The sequence below is a fragment of the Halichoerus grypus genome, chromosome 8 (genome assembly GCF_964656455.1).
Source record: "Halichoerus grypus chromosome 8, mHalGry1.hap1.1, whole genome shotgun sequence".
In the NCBI taxonomy this organism is placed as follows: Eukaryota; Metazoa; Chordata; class Mammalia; order Carnivora; family Phocidae; genus Halichoerus; species Halichoerus grypus.
This window is the reverse complement of record NC_135719.1, coordinates 80,597,584-80,613,852: the sequence shown is the minus strand read 5'-3', so window position 1 is coordinate 80,613,852 and position 16,269 is coordinate 80,597,584. Positions and strand designations below refer to the sequence as shown.

Here is a 16,269-nt window from a genome sequence, read left to right as displayed (position 1 = left end):
GTTATAAGTCACTTCCTCAGAGAGGTGTGACAGGCCTGCAAGGTCACGGGTTGGGCTGTTTATTCCTCAAGCCCCGGCTAATTACCTATGGCAGGTCAGATTGTATTTGGGAGAAGAGGAGTTGAACAAGACATGGCTTCTGTCTTCAAAACACTCAGTTTCGAGGGGGGCGGTTCCCTGCCTGGGACGCAAAGAAGACTCCCCGCTGACCGGAGCAGAGCTGTGAGAGTTGAGTAGGGCTGCGTCAGCTGGCCTCTAGACCCCATTCCCTGGGGACAGCGCTGCATCGTCAAGGTGCAAGGGCTTGTGGGGAGCCGAGCAGCCTGCAGGGCCCCCTTGTAGTTCCTGTGCGGGTCCCTTTTCCTTTGGCCTCCGCCACCCCTGCTTCGGTCTGAGTGTTCCTTACCTGCTGCAAGCTATTGCCATACTATTCCAAGAGGTATCCCCGCTTCCAGACTCCCCCCACTTTCATCCATTCTCCAAGCAGCCATCATACCGATTTTTCTCCAGACCAGAGGGGATCAGGTCATGCCTCTGCTGAAACTCTTTTAGTAGCATCCCCTGGCCTTTAGGGGACTATGAAAGTCCTGTGTCATGGCCCTAATGATCTCCTGATCTGCTTTTTTCTCCAGTTCCACTTTTGACCACTTGCACTCAGTACTCCAGCTGCACAAAAGTACTTGCAGGTTCAAAGATGTATGATAGTCTTTATGTTTCCAGTTTTTGCACTAGCTGCTCCTTCTTCCTGGAAAAACCAGAACTTCCTCTCCCTTCCCCACCCCAACTTGAGGGAAGTGTCCCCTGGGTTCCCTGAACTTGTTGGGTCATGGCACTTATTACCTCTATTATAATTATCTGATAATGTGTTTGTTTTCTGCACTGGACTTCAAGATTCTTTAGAACAGTGGCTGTATCTTATTTATGTTTGCATTCTCAGTGCCCAGCATGGGGCTTGTCAATATTAGGAGCTTGGCAGAGATTTGCTAGTCTAAGCAGGCTTTCTGTTTGGAGTTTCCTGACTGTCAAGGAGCATTCTGGGTCGCTCATCTAGTGAAGGATGGGATTAGGAAAGGATTTGCCAAAACCTGGGAGGCTGGTCTTCTATCCATTGTTGTAGGTATAGGGAGAGGTGCCCCAGCAGGATAAATCCTACCTGGCTAGACCCTGTTGGTCATTGCAGTGGCCAACATTCTGATGTCACCCACACGTGGCTATGTGGTATCAATACCCATGTTATCTATAGACAAAAGGAAAACTGGTTTTGCAGGGCTAATGGCTTTGATTTTTGAATCTTCTTTTGCAACTTACCAGGAGCTGGGTAAGTTACATCTCCAAGTCTTGATTTCCTCATCTGCAGATAGGGTCATTGTAGTTACCTTGCAGGGATGTCCTGAGGTTGAAATGAGAGAACACGTGTGAAGCACTTATCCTGGTGCCTGGCACATGCTGGTCAGCCCACCGCAGATGTTGGTTCTTTGCCACATCCCTTCTGCTTTGCCATGGTTGGGGTAGGGGCCTTAGTCATAGCTCCCTACCTGAGCCATAGTCACCAAGGGAGACACAGAGCTTGTGATTTCAAGTGTGGCCAGAACATTCTGCTGAGGGAAGGAGGTGTTGGCTGAGCTATGTTAGGCTGTGTGTAGGACTTTGGGCAGGTACAGGAGCACCTGAATGGAGCTGTGTCACTCACTTTATGCCCTTAGGCAAAGGAGTCTTGGGCAGCTAAAGATAGAGGTCCGTAGGAGCTAGAGCCCTCATCATGGTGGGTTTTTGTTGTTGTTGTTGTTGTTGTTGTTGTTTGTTTTTTGGGTTTTTTTGTCCATCTGGGATGAAGAAAGAATAGGAAAACTTGAAGAAGCAAAAAGACCCCATGGTCAGATAAAATCAACCCACACGGGCTCCTACGTGCCCCAGCCCAGTGCCATTCTCTCTGATGGTCTCTGCCACTCTGGGTCCTTAGTATCACGCATCTATCCATAGGATCACTGGAATCTTAGTGGGAGAGCGTGCCAGAACTTCTGATTTTCTCTCTAATTGGAAGTTTCAGGAGCTCCTTTGCCTTTGATTTGAGAACACATCCACTCTTTCCCCACTCCCTTTGAGTTCTTTGGGAGAGAAAAAGAGAGAAATTGTACAGAAGGAAAGCTCTTTGCTTGTGTTATTTCACCCTCATTATCCCCAAACCTCTCCCATAAAGCTTCAGGGACAACAAAGTCAGACTCTGATGTGTGGCCACAATTGCTCTCTGTCCAGGCCCGGCAGTTATGGGCTGTCTGCCCCGTTTCCAGTTGCCGTCCTTGCTCTTGGGTTCCTCTGCTCTGGCACCAGCCGGTCGGGCAAGCAACTGAAGAACAGGGATGGAGGTGAATGAAGAGAGCAAACGCCATTCCAGTTTCCCTTGGCCAGGATCTCAGCCGCTTGGTGTCCCAGGACGGCCTTCAGTAAGTAAGTGGTTCTCCTGGGTCTGGCTGATTCGGGCTCGGAATGCTCAGGTGGCTGGGATTGCTTTGTTTCTCTGATGTGTTTTCAACTGAAATGTCTGAGCCCCACTGGTTGTTTTAAAGCAAGCATAAGATATTTTTGGAAATTAATGAGGAATTTCAATGGGTGTCAAGGATAATCATAGTGTCATTTGTCTCTAAAAAGATTTTGGCTGCCACTGTTCCATCTGTGGCTCGCTCCCCAGCTGTGTGGTGCTGAAAGAAGCAGCTGCCAAGCAGAGCGGTACAGAGGCCAGCTGGGACTTTGCTGAGTGGTAATTCTGCTTCTCTTACTGGCTTGGGACCTTGAGATGTAAACAAATAAACTTTTCCATATTTAGTCTCAGCTCAGTTCCTTGAAAATGTTTTCCTGGCTCCCATCTCCCAACGCATTCCGAAATCTCAAGGTCCTAATTCCAATCTGTGCTTTCTGGTCCTGGAACACTCCCGTCATCGCTCTACAACCAAGTACCTCTCTTGCTCCCACGTGTGTCTCCTCTGGTTCCTCAGTTGGGCTGTAAGCCCTACTAGAGTGTGAACTCCAGAATGGCAGAAAGCTTGTGTCACGTGCTTTGGTCACCTTGGCCCCTGGCATGGTGTCTTGTACATGGTAGACACTCAATACATACTTCTGAATAAAAAACGAACCAGGCCAATTCTATACTCTGAGGCTTATCCATACTTGATGAGCACTTGTTAACCTTCCTGCTCACCTTCTCTTCTCTGACTGTCCTTCAAGGATCATGTGGAGAGACTGGACATCTTACAGTTAGGTGATGAGGTGGTCGGGACAGATCACCACCTAGAAGCCTGCCCTTGGGAAGGACTTTCCGGTCCACACATAGTTCACTAATGACTTTGCTTTTCTTCCAAACTTTCTTTCATCTTTGGTAGTAGCACGTTTTGTAAAGCAAGGAAGATGATTCCTTTCACGGAGATTCAGCATGGCAGAATCAGAGACCTGGAATTACGGAGTAGGTTTTCCACTGGCAGAGAGCCCTGCAGGGTTACTAGAGTTGTAAGTGTCCTTTAGAAAATCTGAGTTCTCCAGTTTAACATTCAGCAATTCTGAAGATGTGTCATCAATAACCCCGAGGTGCCCTGGAGAAGGGCAAGCCCAGGAGGAAAGTGACTTTGTTCCCTCACCAGACACTGTTTGGGTCTGTGCCTATCCAGGCCGGGTGAAGACTTTGAAATCTGATCCCCAAAGCCAAATTGTGCAAAGAGTTTTCCTTCAGTTCTTTATCCCAAGAAAACCCTCCTGTTTTGTGTGATTCTGTGCCCTTAAAGGCTGCTCTTGGGGGGCACGGGGCAGTGCTGAGGAGCCCATATGTTGGCTGCAAATGAGAAAGCCAGCAAGACAGCAGGGGATTAGGGGTTTCCACTGATGAATAAATGCAACATCTGAAGCAGCAAGTGACGTGCATCTTCAGAAGAGAAAATACGGAAGACAGTCCTATTTACTCCCTATTCTCAGCTCTGCAGGTCACACCAAGGAGTTTTCCTGGATGGTTCCTTGAATAAGCAGAGGCCAATAGGGATGTGTCTTTGTAGAGCCTATGCCCTTTTGGAATCTTGGGATAATCTTCATTTGATAGTTTTTTAGGATGTCCTAAGGTCCGATGTGCTTTGACTTAATTTGTAATGTTCTCGTCGGTGGGAACTTTTTCAGGTCATGTAGTATGCTTATGATGTTGATGGAACCAATTCCTCATTTATAATGATGCTCATAAACAACTTTAATTTTACTTTGGGCTCTACATTTATAAATTATTCCACTATCCATTTAATAAGTGGAGGCTACGCTTGTATTTTAATATCTCATAAAGTCTCTATTTGCTTGTTTTATGAGGGTCAAGCAGAAATTACTTTCCTCTGGTTTTATTTTTTTCTATGTAAGAAGCCTTTAATAATTTATCAGCATCTAGTGAAAAAGGTCCTGAAGATCTTTTGAATTGTATTTCTCTCAATTTTCATTGATATTTCATTCCCACTACGTGGGATACTAATATATAAAAGAATGTTTAATTGCCCAAGAGATTGACTTCTCTTTTATCAACAAGCTCCTCAAGGCCTAACCCAGCACAGTGGTAGGGACATGACGATATCATCACCACCACCACCACCGAGGGAAGCTGGTGCTTACCGAGTGCTTCCTATGTGCCAAGCATAGTTCTAAGTGCATGATGTGTAATAGTTCACTTAATTCTTGTAACAATTCTCTACAGTAATTATGATTATTATCATTATTTTAATTAAAAAATTTTTTATTAAGTAATCTCTGTGTCCAACATGGGGCTCAAACTCACGACCCCAAGATCAAGAGTTGCATGCTCCACCGACTGAGCCAGCCAGGCAATGACTATTATCATTATTTCATAGATGAGGATAGCAAAGCATAAACTAACTTGCCCAAGGTCCTATAGCTAGTAAGTCAGTAAATGGAAGATCTGGGATTCAAAACGTAAGAAGTCTGGATTTCAAGTCTGAATTTGAGCTCAGTCCGTTGGTACTATGCCGCCTACTCTACATCTATCTATTTATCTAACCGATCTAGTTTCCCAGGGATGTATATATGTATATTTAATATATTTTTTTCAGCTTTTTAGAAATGATGATAGGTTTTCAAGGGTCTGTGATTAAGATGTTGATTGTTGGCTTTGAATTTGTATGTGTGTCCAATTCATTTGTCTCTCTGGGTACTGGGGACTATGCTGTTATTTGTCAGGTCAAAGATTCAAGTAATTCCACAGTATTTAATTTCACTGCTCATGGTTTAGCAAGATAGAAGTGAGGAGGCTCTATTCTCTGAATACATTTTATTATTATTATTATTATTATTATTATTTTAAAGATTTTATTTATGTATTTGACACAGAGAGAGACAGCGAGAGAGGGAACACAAGCAGGGGGAGTGGGAGAGGGAGAAGCAGGCTTCCTGCTGAGCAGGGAGCCCAATGCGGGGCTTGATCCCAATACCCTGGGAACATGACCTGAGCCGAAGGCAGACGCTTAACGACTGAGCCACCCAGGCGCCCCTACATTTTATTATTTGAGAAGTGCTTGTTTTCTATCTTTGTATCCCCATAGCACTTAGTATATTCATTTGTAAACCACAAGGGCCCCTTAGTTTTGAATGAATGAACCGAGGAATGAATGGGGCAAGTCCAAGATGACACTGAACACCTTCTCTCTTGTTGGATGACGCTTTGGATTTTCAGCATTGAACTTGCTTGAGGCTTACAGTTTTTGTTCTGTGTGATACACAGTCTGTATCATGGTGCCAGAGAGCACAGTAGTAAATGGCTTTGTCTCTTGGCCGCACATGCTTAATGGTTAAGGTGCTGGAGGACAGCTCTCTGTTCACAGACAACTGGTAATGCTCCGATTCCATGGTGCCTTGAGATGTATGGGTGATATAGGTGAGCCTTTGGTCAGCTCTTTGCAGATACCAGTACACAGAGTCATAATTCCCATCGAGAATATTATATTGGCATTGAAACGTCACATCTGTCCCGATCATGGCAGCTAGGTCGGAAGACTGTATAATTTCAGTCCTGCAGGAGCCATCTGACAAAGGAAAAAGGATAGGAAATGAGGACTGAGAAGTGGAGGGAAATCGCACGGACGTACCTGGGAGCCACTTACAGAGGAAGGGCAGCACAAGGCAGAGAAGCCGGGACATGGTGCGTCTGCGGTTCTTCTCCGTGCTGTTTACCACGAAGCCTACTTTGCATGCGCGATGCACTCGGGCCACCTTATCTGCAACAGCCATGTGGCTGCTTCATTGCTGCAGCAATAAAGGAAAGAGGTCCTTGGGGGTGGTTGGTGCTTGCGCTATCGAAACACACACTCGGATTCGTTCAAAGGCAGCAATCCAACAGGCCCCTTTAGATGAGGTTCTGGTGCCCCTCTGCCGCTCGGCACCTGTGTTTCCAGCAGATGGTGCCATTCTCTTATCAGCCCCAGGAGGCTGATCCTTTGAAAAGAAACAACCAGGGAGATAGTCTTTTGTTGAAAGACATCTGGGGGGTCACGATCTCTGGGGTCCTTGTTCCTGAGTTTTGGGGCTCTGACATGCACAGAAGGATGAGGAAAGGTACGAACAGTCCTTTTCCTGGACGTCCTGTGTCTTTTGTGGCCCACCTAGCAGCTTCTGCTTCTGAGACCCACTCCTCAGAAGCCAGACAGGGAGGAAGTAATCTGTTCATTTTTCATGAATTGATTAATCAAGCAAGTGTCCATTTATCAGATATTTATTGAGTGCCAATGGTATACAAGCTTTCCGCTGAATGCTGAGGATGCAGTGGAAGCAGAAACCAGCCCAAGTTTCTGCCACTGTGAAGTTAAAATTCTGATGATGATGTTTAACTTTAGGCAAGAGAAGCTTGGGCTTAACTTCAGGCAAGGAAGCTGGGCAGGGGCGGGGGAAGGGGCTTCTGAGGTCTTCCCGAATCCAGGCAGGGCTTTCTCCGGTCAACACAGCTGGTTGTGAGCTCACCGTGGAGGAGCGCAGACTGCCGTTTTCCCTGGCGACCCGCACCCCATCCAAGAATCAGAGGGTTCCATTTCTACCGACCTTCCCTTATCGCCATTTTCCTATCGAGAAATCATTCTATTTGTTAACGCTCCAAAGTCTTGGAGTTCCTGATTTAGCACTGTTACCGTTCTATTCTTGGAGCACAATCAGCTTGGCTGCGATTGTTCCCACTGTGAGGATAACTGCATCTTTTGTGTGATGGCTTCCTTTTCTTTGTGTACACAATGACTGCAGAGCCAGGAAATTTTAATTTGGGATAAATAATAAGCTCTCTTTAGGGCTGATCTTATTTTGAGAGTCAGGGCTGATGGAGGTCAAGAATTCTTTTTTTCTTTTATCGCCTTTATCAAAGCTTTTCCTCCCACCTCTGCTCCCATCTTACTTACCTCATCTTTTTCCTTGTCTCTTTCCCAAGACTACTCATCTTTCTGCAAGATATTCTCATGAGCAAATTTAAAGGCATAACAGGACGGTGGACAAAGAAACAAGGAGACACTCATCCCAGAATGCCTGGACTCAGGATGACACAGAAGAGAGTTGGGGACAGCTGAGGCCACACAGACTCACACCCAGGGATGTGGAGGTGGGGGCTGGTGGCATGGCAGGGGGTGTGCCTGTGGAGCCGTGTGACGGGGTGGCCGGGGGTCCTCCAGAGGCATGGCCATAGCAGCGTGAATGATGTTTGGGAGCTGGTTGGGAAGATAGATGTGTGCTCCTGGTGACTGCAGAAAGGCTCACCAAAGATTCCTAGGGAGAAGGCTGTCCCTGGTGGCGGGGGAAACGTCATACCCAAAGCCATTTTACAGGAAAGGGGCTCTAACTTTTTAGGAGGATTGACACCTTAAGCCTTCATGTATTAAAAAACAAGTAGGAATTAATTTCTGACAGAAAGGCCATGGAACATGGGAATGAGAGAATATTCCAGCATATCTTTCCAGGATGCCAGGAAGAGGCCATCTCTCCCTTCTCCTTCGGCTCCCGCATATCATTCATCTACATGTGAAGTGTCTCCCGAATCTCTTTCCTCTTTCCAGGTCCTTATTTCGGATCCTTCTCATTGTCTACCTCACTTTTTCCATTAACTTGTTATCTGATCTCACTGCCACGGCAGCACGAAAAATAAAACCCACCAGTTACGAATCAGGGCTGCGTGGCCCTGGAATTGTAAGAAAGCCCTGTGGTTTCAAGGGAAACCATCTCAGACACTTCTCCCCGAGGACAAGGTGTCAGAAGGTTGAGAATTTGGGAAAGAAAGATTATGGGTTTTTCAAAATCACAAGCCCATCATCAGTGTGAAACCTGGACATCGGACCTAGTATCAAGGCCTTGGGCATTATCCACCCACCACAGACCAGGACCTGGCAACCGGAGCCCGAGACAGGGCTGTATTTGAATGCAGGAGCTAACCCTGGGGACCATCCTTCTCTTATGTATTCACTGTCAATCTCCTCTCTTCCGGAAATTTCCTTACGTTGTTTCTTCCAGGTACAGAACTGAGACACTACCCTGGAGGCCTGTCCCTTAATCACAGTGAAGGCATCTTGAGAAAGTACATAGGCTAGGACATGCTGAACATATGATCAACTCAACTCCCATGGACAGTGATAGAAAAATGCTGTGTTGGAATGAATTGTTTTTTTCAATTTCTGTTTGCTCTCAGGAAAGGTATCTTTTGATTTACAGTATTTTTATGAGAAGGATGAGGACCAGCCATGTCCTCTGAGGACCTAGCTTTGAACTGGATAGTGAAATTTCAGTTAGAAATTTTCACAAAAGGGACAACTTACAAAGGGAGGACTTTTCTTTCTTTCCGCCCCCCTTTGGCTGGAGAACTGCTCCTTGAAGGCTCTTGGGGGATGTTGGGGTTCCGTTGGTAGAGTAGAGCCTCTAGGTGAAGTTTAGAGCACTCTTCTTTTGTGGATAAAACTAGAGTGAGGTTGAGAATGTGTTTATTCACATCCGAAACAAATATCCACTCGTTGCTGTGGAGATGATGAAGTTGTCATAGAACTAAATGCAGATGTTATACACTAAGATGGTAAATGTTTGATTAAAAACTAATTGGTGTCTTTCTAATTAGAATTAGGGGCAGATTCCACCCCCCCCCCAGTATGAATTTAATCAGGGCCATTGGTGTCCCGTATGTGATATTCTAGGATCTAATAACACCGTGTTTGCCCTGTAGGGCCACGAAGGCCAGACTCCATCTGAGAGAGTGGGGGGTGCGGGGAGAGCCTCCCAGCAGGAAATGACTTTTGCCACCGTCCCTCGACTCAGGGCAGGAAAGGAGCTAGTCTTAGACTCTGAACTTGGAGACGTGGGGACATCTGCAGACTTTTATTGAGGCACAGACTGGTCCCTGCTTTGTGAAAGCCCGTGGGGAGACAGAGAGGGCCTCATGTGGTTTTGGGGTCTCAAAACGTGTACTTCTTTCTCTCCTCCTGCGTATAGCTGTGCTCTAAATGATCGCGGGAGCAGGCTGTGTCCACACTGACATGGGATCTGTGGGGGGCGGGTAGAGGCGAGAGTAACCTGGAGATGAGCCTCAGCAGATGACTCAAGGTGGCCTGAGGAGCAGTTCTGGCTGAGGGGAATTGTCAAGCCCCACGGGGCCCCAGCATGGGACAAAATTACCACAAATCCCCCGGGGAGTGAAAGGCCGCTCAGTATTCTCACATTAGAGGCTGCCGTCTCTGTGAGCTGGATGTTAAGGAAACAATGCCTGTATTTTTTTAATCCACAGGCTGGTGAGGCCTGAGGACACATGGTTGACATAATGAAGGCCTTCTTAAAAGTAAGAGATTGAAAATCTTGAGGTGGCTTTTGAAATAACATCTGTGCCACAACCACCACTGTGCTAATCAATACTGCGGATCTCCTTAGCGGTCTCCAGGACTAAGAATGCTCAGCAGCTAGTTGAAAACAGCAGCAAATCTGGTCACGGCCCATTTCGATTATGCGCATGTATATATGCTTGCATCCACTCGTTCAACAAACGTTATTGCCAAGGCCCAGGGGTACTGCCAAGAGCTTACATCTGAGTGGGTGGAGAAAGGTAGGATTCTGCAACCCCTGGTCAGAGACACAGAGTGTTCCCGGTTAATGACACGATGAGGCAAGTTTTCCTTTCAGTCTCTTTCCCAGGGGATTGTGCCACTTAGGGAGCCAAATCCGCTTTCCGTTGAACTGCCTTTTGTTCCTATGATGCCAGGTGCAGGGAGCTGTTGTAACAGGTCTGGCTGTGCTGGTGCTTCTCTCGGGGTGCTCCTGTGGTCCTCGGTTTTGGCTTCCAACCAAAGGCTGCATCCCGCTCTGCCCCGGCCTGGTGGGCACAAAGATGGAGCAGGCTCTTAAAGAGCTTTGGCTGGTCCAGCACTGCCCTCCAGTGGTCAAATGTGGGCATTTGGGGGAATGACGGATTCCTAGAGTGAGGTGGGTGTCTGTGGATTAATGAAGGGACACAGGACCGGCTCCCCCCAGATGAGCTTGGCCAAGTAGGAACCGGAAGCTGTAGCTGAGAAACTAAAGTGAGGATTAAGATTCATCAATGACCGGGTCCCTGGAGTGGTATGCGTAGAGAGAACCAGAAACGAAGATCACGTCTGTTTCTCCGTTTGGGTTTTGTCAGGAGAAGTAATTACTGGCTGACAAGATGACGGGGCTGCCTTGGGGTTTAGTAAGTGTGGTGGTGGTGATGGTGGGGTGGTGGCCTAGAGCTGTACCCCCTGTCCTCTCGGTCCACCCTTATCAAGGTTCTAGGAAGACTTTGATCTACAATAAATATCTTCAGATTGATGGGCAGTGCAAGAATGAACACGAATCTCCTGAAAGGAAATCAGATGCAAATTTGTGTGTGATGAACTTTTAAAAAATTCAGTTTGCGAAGGGGTCTAGTCCGTAGACCTACCTGGAGTCTGCTCTCAGCACCCCTCCTGGCTCCATCTTCTCACGTCGGTCAGGTAGGTGGTGCAGGAACTCGACTTTGGAGGCAAGTTTCTCGTTCTTAGCATCAGGAAGTCTTCCCCTCAACCCCCCATTGGGTCAATGCCACTGGAAGATGTCCAGCACAGCAGGACACCGTGCTGTCTCCCAGATCATGGATCTACGAGTCAAGGCTGAAGTAGCCTTGGCAGCCAAGCTGCTCTTGGCAAAATCTGCAATTAGTGCAACATTCACTTCCTTCTTTCTGCTTCATCCTGGTGTCCTTCACATATATCATCACTTCCCTTGGGAGGTCGTGGAAGCAATGGAGTTTCACCCTGCTCTGCTTTATTTCTTCTGGTTGATCTATCGCCTGGCTTCCTGGACCTCCAAGCTTGAAATCTCCCCTGTCCCTGTCCTATTGCTCCTCTGCCCAGCTCCTCTGCAAATATAGAGGAATGGGTTAGAGAAACTTCCCGATCAAATTAAAAAATGATATAAAACAAACAGTGGTTGGTTCAGGAGCTTAGTAACTGTAGCATAATGCCTCAGTGGTCCAATCACTCTCATTGTTGCCTGTAAAATCCAAGCATCGGCAGCTCTAAGGGAGAAGCCCCTGGTCTTTGTGGTATACACGCTATTCACACTGTGAATCGAGGGCAGGAGGTCTGAGAGCAGTGTGACGGGCAAAGACGGAACGTGGGCTCCGGGGTTGTTGGAGTCTTGGAGGATACAAGCCACAATTCCTCTGTGTGCACTGGTGACTGGTTAAACCGAAGCTTTCTGAGTTCAGGAAATGCGCCTTTCCTGCTCTCTCTCCGAACTCCAATGCCTTGGACACAGTAAGCACCCGATGATAAACAGATTGCCCCACAGCACAGGGGGTTAAGAGACGATGCTTTAAAATCCAACAATCCTGAATCCAAGCTCTTTTATTTCAGTTTTTCCTTTTCTTTTCCTTTTCCTTTCCTTTCCTTTCTTTTTTTTTAAAGTAGGCTCCCTGCCTAGTGTGGATCCCAACTTGGGGCTTGAACTCATGACCCTGAGATCAAGACGAGCTGAGATCAAGAGTCAGATGCTTCATCCACTGAGTCACCCAGGTGCCCCCAGTTTTTTTTTTTAGGCAAGCGTCCTAGCCTTTCTGAGCCTTGGGCACCTCATCTGTAAAGCAGGGATAATAATATCTGCCCCCTCCCCCCTCCCCCCGCCCCGGGCATCTGTGAGGCTCCGAGGAGCTGGTCCATGGGAAGCCCTGGGCATTGTGCCTGGCACATGTCAGTGCTCAGTTAGACGAGGTCTTTTATTCCTCCCACGTGTGCATGTGCAGGTCTCTGTGGGTGCGTGAGGGTTTTCTAGTCAAAGCCCAACTTAACGAGCAAATAAAATCAGCTCCATTTCAGAAAACAACCATGTGCAGGCGTGGGGTTGAGCAGATTCCCTCCCTAGACACCCTAGGCCCCTTCCTTCTATAACTGGAAAGACTTTGCCCAAATTTTCAGGAACCAACAGACTCTTGAACCCTGTCCAGAATGGGAGGACCCTCTGCACCCATAGAAGCTCTCGGTTGCAAGAGGCCTGAGGTGGCCACGGCGGACCCTCCCCTTTTGCTTTGAGCCCGAGCACTCACTACACAGTTGGCATGGCTGGCTCTTCTGCTCTGCACGGTTGTGACTGACCCGGTCTCAGGAGCTGCCAACACAAGAGAGACTCCGAGGCTTTGTATTCAATCATCATTGAGAGCCTATTAGGAGAACAAGGTGCCATGCGGCCACTTGAAACGCTGAGTGTCTAGAAATGGCCATTACAGAGGACAATCCTTCCGCTTGGCTGACTAGGGCCAGGTCTATGGCTTTAGAGCAATTGTCGCAGATGCTGAGTGAGGGGGCGCATTCATTTTTGTGCTCAATAAAACCAGTTTTATTCAGGGAAGTGAATTGTTATCCCCTTGGGAAGAGTGAAGGTATAAAAACAGGTTGTAATTCTTGGAGAATCAAATTCCTCTGTAGCTGGAGACGGAGCGAGAAAGAGGGAGAGGGCTGGATGAAAGGGAGCTCTGTGGTCCTGGGAAGGCCTGGGGTAATTAGGCAGCTTGGATTTCTCCTGGAGCTTCAGGACGGTGCCAGATCTGTCCAGGCCCTCTGTGCACCACCCCGCAGAGCTCACATCCAGAGTCCACCTCCTCCCCGCTGTGGCTGTTCCTCATGTCTGGGAATACATCAAAAGAGGCTTGATATTCATAACTGCTGTGAGTCATTTTCACATGGAGCTGTGGGGAGCTGCCTTCACCACGGCGTGCTCTATTCAGCCCTTTGTAGGAGCAGCTGAGCTGAACCAATCCCCCATTATGGGCGAGAGTAGATTCCTCCCGGGAGACCTGGATTTGGCCCCAGACCCCCGTGCAGAATAAAATGGGTCTTTTTTATTGAGAAATAGTTATTAAAACATCCTCCAGTCTTGCCTATGCATCTCCACTGCCCGCAGAGACAGCTCAGTGTGATCTCTTCCAAGAGAGTGTGGCCACCTCCAGGCCCTGCTGTGAGTGTCAGTAACATCGGAAACTCCCCTGTTTCTCTTGCTCTGAGGACAGAGAACACCAACAAGACTCCAACCACGACCACATTTCTTCCCAACCAGAGGAGGAAATTCTGCTTTCTCCTGCTGAGTGTGGCTATCGTTGGAAAAAGCATCGTGTGTGACACTCTTGGAGGGCTGGCGGAGACTGGTGAAATTAAAGCCACAGGATCATAGAGCTGGAAGGGGCTTAGTCATCATCCAATTCTAGCTCCTCAAATTACAGATGAAAAAATGAGGCACAGAGAGGTTAAGGGACTTGTCTGAGGTCACACAGACAAGTGAGGATTTCTAGCATAGAGCCTCGTTTTCCAAAACAGGGAGGGAAATAGTGGCAGGTGAATCTTGCTATTACTTCTCCACTGGAGACAGTGTCAGAGGTTCGAACCTGTCGGAAAGGGATGGGGACCCGGAGACACGAAGTTGTATCTCAGCTTTGCACCTCAGTTTCTCTGTACGAAAAATGGCTGTATACAACCTTGGGTTGAGAGGGTGGGAGAATTAACTAACGAATGGTCAGGCTGAGCGGCTGGGGCTGGGGCAAAGTGTGGGGAGTGGGAAAATGTGTGGAATATGGAAATCAAATAGAGTAGTATCTCCTCGCTCTCTGCCCTGGTCACAGTCTGTCAGGAGAAACTGCTCTCCAAGTGAAAATATTTCATGGTCCAGCAGGACTGGACTGCTCACCTTTGCTTGGGGCAGCATGTTCCCCTATCTCTGTGCATTTGAATGCATTTTCATTATACCATACGTCTTCAATTCAGCCGGAAAAGCAGGCAGGCCTTGCTCTTTAAAATGTCCGGAGCTCCCATTCCCATTTGGGGTTTGTGGTGAAAGGTCAGACTCCAGTGCTGTTTGGTGGTAATTGGGTTCTGAATAAATGAGGCCTCAGGGACTGCCAGGGAGACCAGCAAGCTGCCAAGCCGGGCCTGGAATGAGTCTGGAGGCCACACAACGTCCCTTGGCAAGGTGGCCCTGGTGGGCTGGGCTGCTGGCGTTTACTGGAAACCTGCCCGGCAGCCCCCAAGGGCTGATGCTGCGAGCCCAGAGGCCCACGTCCCTACATCAGTCTTCTCAACTGCTTTCTCCTGTTATTACCTTGTCAACAGTGGCATCCAAGACACAAAGGACAACTCTGCATGATGATGCACGGAATGGCTAGTTAGGTGCCTCCTGTTTAATAACCGGAGAAATATTGCTGTGCGGCATCTCTCCATACGCTCTGGCATCTGTGTCTGGCATGTAAGGGACTCATTTTCTTCACATATCTCATTAAAGATGTAAAGCAAAATGGAGGGGCTGCAAACCTCACCCTCCCACCCCCCCACCAAAACGCCCCAGCCGCCTGGAACTCACTTTTCTTACCCTCTGCTGCCATCTAGTGGCCACTGGCCCCTTCTCCGCATTGTCGTCTCCCACGTCTCTGTCGTGGGGCTGAAGCTCCCGCGCCTGGGAAGCAGGAGTGAGGCGGTTACATAAACCACACAGCCAAAGGATCTCTTTGGCTCCTTGTTGTCGCAGAACGTCCCCTTTCCCAACATCCGTCCGGACCACCCTGGTGCTGCCTCCTGGAGCCTGAGAGGGTCCTTTCCCCTCTGTTGATTTTTTTTTTTTTTTTTTTTTACAAATATCTTCTAGACTCTAAATGTTAAATCTGGAAAATCTGGCACACTGAATGTGTCTTGCCAAAAGCCTTCGTGAATTCTGTGACTCGGGGCAGACGGAGTCCCACCCCGCACGCTGACATTTCCCCCAGCATCTTGAGGAATCCCCAGAGGCTGGGATGGAGAAAGTCACAGTGCCCCAGGGGAATTCCACGGGTCTTTTCAGCTGCCTGTCACCTACTTCTATTCTGTCCTTGCAGGTGGAAGCTCGCTTCTGTCCGGGTCCCACTCTCTCAACTCAGGGTCCCAGGTTCCCAAGACTGACCTTATTTGACATTGGCTGTCTTGCCTGTGATGGCACCGGAGTGGGTTTTTAGCCCTTGTTCATCAGCTTGGGTCTTGGGCGGCTCTGCTGGGATGTGTGGGTCGCTGTGAATCACTCCCCCAGGTGGAGGACCCAGTGCAACACACCACAGCTCACAAGAAGAGTGAGCGGAGAGCAGATAGGGCCCGCGCCAGCTGCAGGGTTTTGGAACGGGCTGCAGGTGCCTGTGCATCACCGTGGGCTCCCCACTCGAGAGGAGGGTGACTGCATCTCTGGGCTGGGGACTGAAACACAAAGAGTGATGTCGCTCTTTGTCGTCAGGCCAAGCGGTTAATGCCCTTCTCTTTCAGCCTTGGCATGTGTTCGTTAATTTCATTAATTGATTCATTCTTCCATACGTACTCAGCTCTAGAATATGCAGTGAAGTAGACACAAAAAGCAGCGTATGACACAGTCTCAACCTTTAAGGATCTTATTATCTAGAGAAGGAAGGAAGGAGCACAACAGTTAGAACAGTACTGATGGATTCTCTAAATGAGGACATCACTTACATAGGAAGTAGGGATTCCGAGAAAAGAGGGATCGCCGGCAGTTAGAACAGCTGGGGAGCACATCATGGAGGTAAATGATTCAAACTGCCCAAGGAATTGGGGGTGATGGTGACATGCTCTCTCAGGTGTGGTCCGCCTAGGTCCCCATAGCTAGAGATTCTGCTCCGGTGGCTGGCCGCTCTCCCGGGGTCAGAAGACACAGGGAGACAAAGGGTGAATCTCCCAGGACCCCCCCATTTATTGATCTGTAACAGATTTCTTCCCTTTCTCGACACTG

The 16,269-nt window shown here is 48.3% G+C and overlaps 1 long non-coding RNA gene and 1 gene segment (V, D, J or C); both read right to left on the bottom strand.

Moving 5' to 3' along the window:
- Window positions 1–16,269, bottom strand: part of LOC118550108 (T-cell receptor alpha chain constant-like) — a 281,704-nt gene that overhangs the window by 148,760 nt on the left and 116,675 nt on the right.
- Window positions 5,354–15,554, bottom strand: LOC118550130 (uncharacterized). The gene is made up of 3 exons (XR_004924407.2): window positions 15,442–15,554; window positions 14,878–14,961; window positions 5,354–6,050 (listed from the first exon to the last, which is right to left on the bottom strand). It is a non-coding gene; the product is annotated as an uncharacterized LOC118550130 (long non-coding RNA).